A 12,746-nucleotide genomic window follows, 5' to 3' on the forward strand; every position below is an offset into this window, starting at 1 on the left:
AGGGTCAGAGGGAGAAGCAGACTCCCTGCCGAGCAGGGAGCCCGATGCGGGACTCGATCCCGGGACTCCAGGATCATGACCTGAGCCGAAGGCAGTCGCTTAACCAACTGAGCCACCCAGGCGCCCAAGATCTCATTCCTTTTGATGGCTGCATAATATTCCATTGTATGGAATACAATACTTCTTCTTTATCCATTCATCTGTCGATGGACATCTTGGCTCTTTCCACAGTTTGGCTATTGTGGACATTGCTGCTATAAACATCGGGGTGCACGTACCCCTTTGGATCCCTACATTTGTATCTTTGGGGTAAATACCCAGTAGTGCAATTGCTGGATCGTAGGGTAGCTCTATTTTCAATTTTTGAGGAACCTCCATACCGTTTTCCAGAGTGGCTGCACCAGCTTGCATTCCCACCAACAGTGTAGGAGGGTTCCCCTTTCTCCGCATCCCCGCCAACATCTGTCATTTCCTGACTTGCTAATTTTACCAAAGAACAAAGAATCCAATCAAGAAATGGGCAGAAGACATGAACAGACATTTTTCCAAAGAAGACATCCAAATGGCCAACAGACACATGAAAAAGTGCTCAACATTGCTCGGCATCAGGGAAATCCAAATCAAAACCTCAATGAGATACCACCTCACACCAGTAGCTCAAGGTTTTATGCATAGAGCTTAATTAGAGGCCCCACACCCAGCGATAACAGCCTCAGAGATAGCAGTCTGGCTTTGGTAGTGGCAGGGATGTCAAAATCTCAACCCTGTACTTAAAGGAACCATTGTAATCTGATGCAGCCTTTTCCACTTTTAGCTGGGAATAAGCATTTTGGAATTACCACATTGGCTTTGATTTTTTTTTTTCTTTTTTCCCAGGTGCCCAGATATTTCTTTCTCTTTCAGGTCTTACTGATTATTATTATTTAATATAATAATTAACTCTGCATTTCTCCTTTCAGGCGTATATTAGGGTCATTTTCTACATCAGCTCAGTTGGCTATATTGATTGGAATTCAAGTCTATTAACTGAGATGTTTACTCTAGCAGAAATTCTAAAGCACTCATGAGTAGGGAGAAAAGGCAACTTAAAGAATAAAAAGAGTCTAGCTCTGGGACTTTCTTCTTTATGTTGATTTGGGAAGTCAAACTCAAGATGAACCAGTCTCATAAAGCAAAGATTATTATATTTGCCTTATCAGAGAGAGGCATTTAAGTAATAAACGTTCCAATTTGCTTGCTAAATCCTGGAAATAATGCTTTGATCCTTCAAAAATGTTCAGAGAATTTCTTTCACATAAATAATATTCAACCCTTTCTTTCCTTAAGGGGAAAAAGAATCCCATTCTCACTCTTTACTAAGATCCATAAAGCAGAATAATTATCCATAAACTGAATACTTGGCTACACACTATCCAGTTGATTTTCTTTTTGTCACTTGAGCAATTAGGTAGGCTCCATTTCTTGCTTGTCATAGTTATCTAAATATTTAGTAAAAACAAAGTATCCATATCATTGGAAAGAATGTAGAATAACCATGATAGTATAAGGAAACATATTCTGTAAAAATTTTCTCATAGCAGATATAACCAATGTATTTATACACACACACACACACACACACACACATATGCATACATGTCACATGTGGATAGACACACACCTGCATAGTAATCCTTTTTACATGAAGGTAACATCTATAAACATTTTGCTGTTTTCAGACATACATATAGGCCTTCAGAGATATAGATTCAGAAAATCATCCAGGAGCACTGGTACATCTTCACACATATCAACACTGATAGATATATGCCATACATACATACATAACAAAGTAATGACCATACAATCTGTCTTAGTCTCCTCAGGCTGCCATAACAATATACCATAGTCTGTGTGGCTTAAACAACAGAAACTAGTTTTCTCACAGTTCTGAAGGCTGGAAAATCTAAGATCAATTTTCTGGCAGTGTTCAGTTACTGGTGAGGCTCTCTTAATGGCTTTCAGAAGGCTGCCTTCTCTTTGTGACCTCACATGATAGACAGAGGAAGCTCTGGGGTTTCTTCCTCTTCTTATAAAGGCACCAGTTCTGTCAGATCAGGGCTTCACCCTACCTCCAATACAGTCACAGGGAGGGGTTAGGATGTCAACATATGAATTTGGGGGAGACACAATTCAGTCCATTGCACAGTCAGTAAAATTTAATTGTTTGCAATTAACATTATAATATGAACATCTTAATAATTATTTTATTTTATATTTTAGCTGTTTTCTATAATGAACTATTCAAGCATCCAGAAGCACATAGATAATAGTAAAATGAACACTCATGTTATTTCTACCCAGCTTTGATAAATATTGGCATTTGATTTGGCCATAATTGCCTAAATTCTTTATTTTGTTTTATTATTTGGAAATAAATGTTACTGATTCAGTTGAAGTTTCTTGTGTAATTCTCCTTGTAATTAACCCCCTTCCCCTCCGGAAAGGACCACAATCTTTAGCTTGGTGGCCATCATTCTCTGCATTTTAAGTATTTTTTTCTACATAGCTATTATATATTAAAATTTAATATGATTTTGCATGTTTTAAGTGCTATTATACTATACATATTCAGATAGCTTCCTCTTTACTCAACATTAATGCTTCAGGGGTTTACTCAGTTTAATATGCATTAAACTACATTTATTTTTAGCACTCCGCAGAATTTTGATGTAAGGTGACCCCACAGTTAATTCTCCACACCCCAGTCCATTCTCATTTTGATAAATATTTAAGTGCCTTCTATTTTTTGAATTATAAATAATGCTGAAATTAATCTTATGTATGTAATATGTACTAGAGAATTTACATGTGGTAGACATTATCCAGGTGACCCACCTGAAAGAGGAATTGCTGAATCAACCTTGTATTTCCAGGATCCTTGTTCGTTCTCTCTCTCTCTCTTTCTGTGTGTTACATTTCCTTATGGATAAATATACAAAAAATACATATATGTAGAGAGAGCTATTTAACTCTATTAAACTGGCCCTATGTAGAAAAAGTACATAAATAAAATTCCTGCGCATGTGTGGTAAGTTTTTTTTCCCCATTCAAATGCCTTTGTACATTTGTTTACCATTGATTGACTACTTATGTGTGGGTTCCTTTCTGGGCTCTCTCCATAGTTCCATTGATACTTATTTATGTACTCATCCCAGCATCCCACTATCTTAATTACCGTATCTTTATAGTATTATCTACGAACCAGGGAGTGTAAGTTCTCTAACTTCATTCTTCCTTTTCATGATTATTTAACTGTTCTTGGTCTTTTACCTTTACATATAAATTTAAAAATCAACTTATAAATTTCTTCAATACATTGTGCTACTATTTTGATTGTGCTTTCATGGAATCAATAGATCAACTTGGGCGGAATTGTCATCTTAATAATACCAAGTCATTATATGGTATGGAAAAAGTATGGAGGTTTCTCAAGAAAGTAAAAATAGAACTACCATATGATCTAGCAATCCCGATCTGGGTATATATCAAAGGAAATAAAAACAGGATCTGGAAGAGATATGCTCCCATGTTCACTGCAGCATTATTCACAATAGCCAAGATTTGGAAACAAAGTGTCCATCTACAATGGAATTGTAGCCACAATCCAGCCACAAGAAAGAAGGAAATCCTGCCATTTGTGACAACATAGATGGACCTTGAAGGCTAAGTGAAATAAGTTAGAGATATCACTTATACGTGGACTCTAAAAAAGCCAAACTCATAGAAACAGAGAGTAGAATTGTGGTTACTAGGGGCTTGGGGGTGGGGGAATTAGATATTGGTCAAGGGTACAAATTTTCAGTTATTAAATGAATAAGTTCTGGGAATGGAATAAACAACATGGTGACTATAGTTAACAATACTGTATTATATGCTTGAAAGTTGCTACAAGAGTAAATCTTAAATGTTCTCACCACATACAAAAATGATAAATATGTGAGGTGATGGAAGTGTTAATCCTATTGTGGCACACATTTCACAATATACAAGTGTATCAAATCATCACATTGTATACCTTAAACTTACACAATGTTATGGTAATTATATCTCAATTAGTCTGGATGGGAAAAGACAAAGATTTGAAATTTTGAGGTAAAAAAAGCATGAAAAGGAGGAAGAACAAACTGATGTAGACATAAAATTTGGTTTTAAGGCAAATCAAATGAGAAACTTTGAGGGCAAATATGTATCAGAGTCACTAATGTTAGAAAATATAAGTAGTGGGATATAAATTAGTTGAAGATCATCTGATCAAAGTCATTACTAGAAAAAAAAAGTTTTGTTAAAAGAAATACATGTATTAGAAATTATAACATCCAAGAGAAAACAATGAAAGAGGAAATTGTTGGAGCTGGTACAGCTTTCTTAAAATTACCAAACACGGAATTTCCTGGTTTTCACAAGTGATGCAAAATAATGCAAATGTTTAACCTTTATATAACATAAAATAGGTGGACAGCCGAATAACTACAAATTTTTAGTACTAACTTTGCCAATGATTGAAATTTTAGATCTTGACATTTCCATAAAAAGTTATTTCCTACACCATTATCTAATAAAACTGAAGTTCTTTTCCCTAATTAGGAATATAGGTGCAAATGTGGTTCCTTGCACTGTGCTTGAATAGTGATAATATATACCTCCTCTCCTCAAAACCACCTGTTTCATACATTGAACAGTGTTGACAAAGAAGATTCTGGCTGAGAAATGCTAATACAGATGTAACTCTTCTCTTTTGACTTTATACCATTAGGAAAGAAAAACAAAAGTGCCTTTTGTCGGCCTTAAATTAATCCAAGCTCAGGTCATGATTCCCATTTTTGCTCCATAGTTTTTGGTGAAATCTTATAAAAACGTCAAGATAATTACTTTCAGAACTATTCCCTAAGCCTGTTGATTTCACAATATCCATTCTGAAATCATGATTCATGATGTGCTGAGAAGACCTTACAGGTAACCTTTTCTCTGATAGGTTTCCCATCAACTCCTGAGCAGACATGTCTGTCATTTTATCACAATTTCTCCCCGTAGTCATTTTTAGACAAGTTAACTTCTGGCAGCTGATAAAATGTTGCATGTGATTTTACATTTTTCATAAGTGGCACTGCATCTAATGGTGAGAAACCTCCCTTTAATAGTTTGATAGTTTAGATACTTGTTAAACCCGCTGGTGAGCAATATATTTTCCCTAAAGCAGGTCATAGAAAATTTACCTCAGTGTGTGTGTGTGTGTGTGTGTGTGTGTGTGTGTGTGTGTGTGTGTGTCTGTGTGAAATTAATTCAGAACCTCTCTTCTCTAGTCTTCTCTTTTCTTCTCTCTTTCTCTCATCTCTGTTTGTCTACCAATCATTCTCATTCTGGCTAAGGATTTATCAATTTTATTGGTCTTCTCAAAGACTCAGCTTTTGATTTCATTGATTGTCTCTGCTACTTTTCTGGTTTATATTTCATTGATTTTAGTTTTGTTCATTACTGTTTCCTTTCATCTGCTTACTTTGGATTCAATTTGCTCTTACTATTTTTGTTTGTTTGTTTCTTAAAGTAGAAGTTTTGGTCCTTGAGGCTTTTCTTCTTTTCTAATACCAGAATTTATTGCTATAAATTGTTCCCTAACTACTGTTTTAGAGGCTTCCCACACATTCAAATAAGTTGTTTTCATTTTTTCTTCATTTCTAAATATGTTCTAATTTCAGTTTTGATTTCCTCTTTGATCTGTGGCTGTTTTTTTTTTGGAAGTATGTTCTTTATTTTTCAATATTTGGTGATTTTTCCAGACATCTTTCCTTTTATGATTTCTAATTTAATTCCATTTTGAGGATACAAAAAAAGGAGTATACTGTCTATGGATTTTTAGGTTGTTTCCAGGTCTTGGCTGTTGTGACTAATGCTTCATTGAACATGGGGGTGCAGATATCTCTTCAACATAGTGATTTCAGCACATATCGCCTAAGAACAAGGACATTCTCCAAAATAACCATAATACCATTATCACACACAAGACACTTAATGTTGATGTAATTATATCATACAATTGACTATATGTTGGAAAGTCTAGATGAAGGGTATGCAGGTATTGATTATAAACTTTTAATCACTTCTTAGATTTAAAATGTTTAAAAGTAAATGTTTCAAATTATGTATAAGCTTATTTTTAAAAAGTTAAAGTCCCCTGTCATACCACCCTTTCCTATCCTCCAATCCTCCCAACCTACTTCCTGGAAATAACCACAGTTAACAGTTTAGAATGGACCTTTTAGGGGCACCTGGGTGTCTTAGTTGGCGAAGCATCTGACTCTTGATTTCAGCTCAGGTCATGATCTCAGGGTCATGAGGTTGGGCTCCACTCTGGGCGTGGAGTCTGCTTAAGAGTCTTTCTCTCCTTCTCCCTCTGCCCCTCCCAACCTGCTCTCTCTCTCTCTCTCTAAAAAAAAAAAAAAAAAAAAAAGAATGGACCTTTTAGACATTCAAACACACTCAGAAATACGATTTTAGTTTATTGTAAAAGGATCATGGTTTTATTGTTTTGTCTCTTGAATATTTTACTTAATATATCATGTAATATCACTAGGTTTATAAATATTAATATATCTCACTATTTTCCCACCTTCATAGTAGTGCATTGTATAGTTGTACCATCATTGATACATTCAATACTCTATTGATGGATATTTAGATTCCTCTCATTGTCCAAATGCCTAATGATACTAGTGGATGCATGAGCTTTTGTTATGGAAACCATGGTACCATAAATATCCCGACAAATAAATCTTTAGGTATTTACGAATGTTTACTTTGTATAATTCCTCTGTGGATGAATTGATGAGTCAAAGATATGAGTATTCTTCATTTTAATATTGCCAAATTTCCCTATATGTTTCTTCAATTTATATCATATCAAGGGTAATTGTGATTGCCTGTATTCCTTCATTATTACCAACTTGTAAGATGAAAATGTTCACTCATTATTATTTTAATTTGCTCCTTGAATTTGTGCAATGTGATTGCTCTAAATGGGGTCTTGGTCATCTGCTTATTGTTTTGCTGAAATTCTGATATAGTCTTAATATTAATGCAATGCTTTATAACTGCATTGTAAATTTCTTCTCCCAGTCTATTACTCAGTTTTGGGTACTCTTTTTATGGAATAGGAAAGTTCTTTCTTTTAAGTGAAATCAATTGTACCCAGTGTTATGTTAATCATTGTACTTCTTTTTTATTAAGATATGTGTTTTAATTTTTTAATTTTAATTTCAGTATAGTTAACATACAGCATTATATTAGTTTCAGGTGTACAATATAAGTGATTTAACAATTCCATACATCACCCAGTGTTCATCATGAGAAGTGCACTCCTTAATCCCTATCATCTGTTTCACCCATCACTCCACCCACCTCCTCTCTGGTAACCATCAGTTTGTTCTCTGTAGTTAAGAATCTGTTTCTTTGGTTTGTTTCTCTTTTTTCCCTTTGCTCATTTGTTTCTTAAATTCTACATATGAGTGAAATCACACGGTATTTGTTTTTCTCTGACTGACTTATTTCGCTTAGCATTATACTCTTTAGCTCCATCTATGCCATTGCAAATGGTAAGACTTCATTCTTTTTTATGGCTGAATAATATTCATTGTACATAAACCACATCTTCTTTATCCATTCATCTATTGATGGACACTTAGGTTGCTTCCATAATGTGGCTATTGTAAATAATGCTGCTATAAACATAGGGGTGCATGTATCCCTTTGAATTAGTGTTTTCATATTCTTTGGGTAAATACCCAGTAGTGTGATTCCTGGATCATAGGGTAATTCTATTTTTAACTTTTTGAGGAACCTCTATACTGCTTTCCACAGTGGCTATACCAGTTTGCATTTTCACCAACAGTGCAAGAGTGTTCATTTTTCTACACATCCTCACCAACACTTGTTGTTTCTTGTGTTGTTGATTTTAGCCACTCTGATAGCTGTGAGTTGATATCTCATTGTAGTTTTGATTTTCACTTCCCTGATGATGAGTGATGTTGAGTAGCTTTTCATGTGTCTGTTGCCCATCTGGATGTCTTCTTTTTTTTTTTTTAAGATTTTTATTTATTTATTTGACAGAGAGATAGCGAGAGCAGGAACACAAGCAGGGGGAGTGGGAGAGGGAGAAGCGGGCTTCCCGCCGAGCAGGGAGCCCGATGTGGGACTCGATCCCAGGACTCTGGGATCATGACCTGAGCCGAAGGCAGACGCTTAACGACTGAGCCACCCAGGCGCCCTGGATGTCTTCTTTAGAGGAATGTCTGTTAATGTCTTCTGCCCATTTTTTAATTGGATTATTTGGTTTTGGGTGTTGAGTTTTATGAGTTCTTTATATATTTTTGATACTAACCCTTTATCAGCTATGTCATTTGCAAATATCTTCTCCCATTCCAAAGGTTGCCTTTTAGTTTTGTTGATTGTTTCCTTCGCTGTGCAGCTTTTTATTTTGATGTAGTCCCAATAGCTTATTTTTGCTTTTTTTCCCCTTGCCTCAGGAGACATATCTAGGAAAATGTTGCTGCAGCTGATGTCAGAAATATTACTGTCTGTGCTCTTTTCTAGGATTTTTATGGTCAAGTGATTTGTACATTTTAATTTCTGTTTAACAAATGCTTCCCTATTTTTCAGTAGAAGTTATTTTCTGCATTTTTTCTAAAGTTCTTAAATTTTGCTTTTCATCTTTATATATTGGAACTGCCTGTGATGTATTTTTCTATATGGTGCTATGTAGTCATTCATTTAAATTATTTTTCCATCTGGATAACTAATTGTCTCAGCACTGATTTGCAATGGCAACTTTTTCATATATCAAATGTTTATATATACATCAATCTTTTTCAGGTCTCTGCATTCCATTTTGTTGATCTTTTGTCTGTGACCTAATATCACATTGACTTACATAGTATGGTTCTCTAAAAACCTGAATAATTGGTAGGGCAATTTTGCCTGCCATCATTTAAAAATTTTTTTTATTTAAATTCAATTTAATGAATATATACTGTATTATTAGTTTCACAGGTAGAATTTAGTGATTCATCAGTTGCATAAAATACCCAGTGCTCACTACTTCAATTGCCTTCTTTAATGCCCATCACCCAATTACCCCATCCCCTCACCCACCTCCCCTCCAGCAACCCTCAGTTTGTTTCCTAGAGTTAAGAGTCTCTTATGATTTGTCTCCCTCTCTGTTTTTATATTTTATTTTTCCTTCCCTTCCCTTATGTTCATCTGTTTTGTTTCTTAAATTCCACATATGAGTGAAATCATATGGTATTTGTCTTTCTCTGACTGACTTATTTTGCTTAGCATAATACCCTCTAGTTCCATCCATGTCTTTGCAAATTGCAAGGTTTCATTCTTTGTGATGGCTGAGTAATATTCCGTTGTATATAAAGACCACATCTTCTTTATCTATTCATCTGTTGATGGACATCTGGGCTCTTTCCATAGTTTGGCTATTGTGGACATTGCTGCTATAAACACTTCCGTGCATGTGCCCCTTCAAATCACTATATTTTTATCCTTTGGATAAATACCTAGTAGTGCAATTGCTGGGTCATAGGGTAGCTCTATTTTTAACTTTTTGAGGAACCTCCATACTGTTTTCCAGAATGGCTGTACCAGTTTGCATTCCCACCAGCAGTGTAAGAAAGTTCCCCTTTCTCTGCATCCTTCCCAACATCTGTTATTTCCTGAGTTATTAATTATAGCCATTCTGACCAGTGTGAGGTGGTATCTCATTTGTGGTTTTTGATTTGGATTTCCCTCATGCTGAGTGATGTTGAGCATTTTTTTATGTGTCTGTTGGCCATTTGGATGTCTTCATTGGAAAAGTGTCTATTCATGTCTTCTGACCATTTCTTGACTGGATTTTCTCTTTTTTGTATCTAGCAACTTTGCTATATTACCTTTTTAGTGTTAAGAGTTATAGTCTCATAGATTTGGTATATAGATAACCATAACTTCTACAAATAAAGGCCATATTGTTTATTTTTTCTTATTCAGGCATTTTTATTTATTTTTTGGCTTAATACATCATCTAGGACCTCCATTACATTATGAAACAAAAGAATAAATAACAAGCTGCTTTGACTTCTGTCATACTTTAATGGAATTGCTTCTAAAGTCTTCCCCGGTATCTCCTTTGCCAATTGGGTGATAGTAATACATTTCAGTCCACTCCATGTTCTCTTGTTGTAATACAAAATACAACATAAGTTGTCTCCCTCTGTCCCTCCCCTGACTTGCTCTCTCTTTCTCTCTCTAAAATGAATAAATAAATATTTTTTTAAAAAGTCATATGTATAAAAAGTGTTTCTAAGACCCATAGAATTTGTTGTGTCAGATAATATTTCAGTTAAAGAATGTGCTTGCTATGCTGTGCTGATTTTATATACTCTGTAGTGACACATTTAAAAAATCTTTTTTTCAAGTTTTAATTTAAATTCCAGTTAAGGTACACTGTAATATTAGTTTCAGATGTAGAATTTAGTGATTCATCACTTACCACACCACCCAGTGCTCATCACAACAAATGCACCCCTTGGGGTGCCTGGGTGGCTCAGGTCATGATCTCAGCGTCCTGGGATCGAGTCCTATGACAGGCTCCCCGCTCAGCAGGGAGTCTGCTTGTACCTCTGCCCCTCCCTCTGCTCATGCTTTCTCTCTCTCTCTCTCAAATAAATAAGTAAATAATCTTTGAAGACAAAAACAAACAAAAAAAACCTAAGTGTACTCCTTAATATCCATCATCTATTTAACCCATCCCACCCCTGCCCAACTCCCCTCCAGTAACCCTCAGTTTGTTCTCTATAGTTAAGAGTCTGTTTTATGGTTTGCCTGTCTTTTTTTCCCCCATGTTCATCTGTTTTGTTTCTTAAATTCCACATATAAGTGAAATCATATGGTATTTCTTTCTCTGACTTATTTCACTTAGCATAATACTCTGTCGCTTCCTCCTTGTCATTGCAAGGCCAAGATTTCATTCTTTTTTATGGCTAAGAAATATTCCAATATCTATCTATCATCTATCTATCATCTATCTATCTATCTATCATCATCTATTTGATATATATCACTTCTTCTTCATAGTCCATGGACACTTGGGCTCTTTCCATAATTAGACTAGTGTAGATAATGTTGCTATAAACATCAGGGTGCATGTATCCCTTTGAATCAGTATTTTTGTATCCTTTGGGTAGTTCTATTTTTAATGTTTCAGGGAACCTCCATACTGTTTTCCAGAGTGGCTGTACCAGTTTGCATTCCCACCAAAGGTGTATGAGGGTTCCCTTTTCTCCACATTCTCACCAACACCTGTTGTTTCCTGTGTTTTCATTTTAGCCATTCTGACTAGTGTGAGGTGATAGCTCATTGTCGTTTTGATTTGTATTTACCTGTTGATGAATGATATTGAGCATTTTTTTATGTGTCTGTTGCCCATCTGTAGGTCTTCTTTGGAAAAATGTTTATTCATGCCTTCTGCCCATTTTTTAACTGGATTATTTGTTTTTTGGGTGTTGAGTTTTATATGTTCTTTATATATTTAGGATACTAACCCTTTATCAGATATGTTATTTACAAATATCTTCCCCCATTCCATAGGTTGCCTTTTAGTTTTGTTGCTTGTTTCCTTCACTGTGCAAAAGCTTTTTATTTTGATGAAGTCCCAATAGTTTATTTTTCCTTTTATTTCCCTTGCCTCAGTAGATATATCTAGTAAGAAGTTGCTATGGCTGATATCAAAGAGGATACTGCCTGTGTTTTCCTCTAGGATTTTGATGGTTTCCTATCTCACATTTAGGTCTTTAATCCATTTTGAGTTTATTTTTGTGGATGGTGTAAGAAAGTGGTCCAGTTTCACTCTTTTGCCTATTGCTATCCAGTTTTCCTAAAACCATTTGTTGGAGAGATTGTCTTTTTTCTGTTGGATACTTTTTCCTGCTTTGTTGATGATTAGTTGACCATATAGTTGTGGGTTCATTTCTGGGTTTTATATTCTATTCTATTGATCTATGTGTCTGTTTCTGTGCCAGTACCATACTGTCTTGAGCACTACAGCTTTGTAATATAACTTGAAGTCTGGAATTCTGATGCATCCTGCTTTGTCTTTCTTTTTCAAGAATGCTTTGACTATTTGGGTTCTTTTGTGGTTCCATACAAATTTTAGGATTGTTTGTTCTAGCTCTGTGAAAAATGTGTAGATTGCTTTGGGTAGTATAGACATTTTAACAATATTTGTTCTTCCAATCCATGAGCATGGAATGTTTTTCAATTTCTTTGTGTCATCCTCAATTTTTTTCATCACTGTTTTATACCTAACCTCTTTGGTTAGGTTTATTCCTAGGTATAGACTCTCAGTACTATGTTAAATAAAAGGGAGTGGACATCCCTGTCTTGTTCCTGACCATAGAGGAGAAGCTCTCAGTTTTTCTTCATCTATTGAGAGGATCATATGGTTCTTATCCTTTCTTTTATAAATGTGGTGTATCACATTGATTGATTTGCAAATATTGAACCACACTTGCAGCCCAGGAATAAATCCTACTTGATTGTGGTGAATGATTCTTTTAATGTAATCTTGGATAAAATTTGCTTTCTAGTCTTTCTTGCTTTTGGTCTTTCTTTCCCACTCAAAGAGTCTCCTTTATATTTCGTGCAGTGGTGGTTTAGTGGTCACAAAC

The sequence above is a fragment of the Phoca vitulina genome, unplaced genomic scaffold (assembly GCF_004348235.1).
Source record: "Phoca vitulina isolate PV1807 unplaced genomic scaffold, GSC_HSeal_1.0 scaffold39, whole genome shotgun sequence".
NCBI classification, from domain to species: Eukaryota; Metazoa; Chordata; class Mammalia; order Carnivora; family Phocidae; genus Phoca; species Phoca vitulina.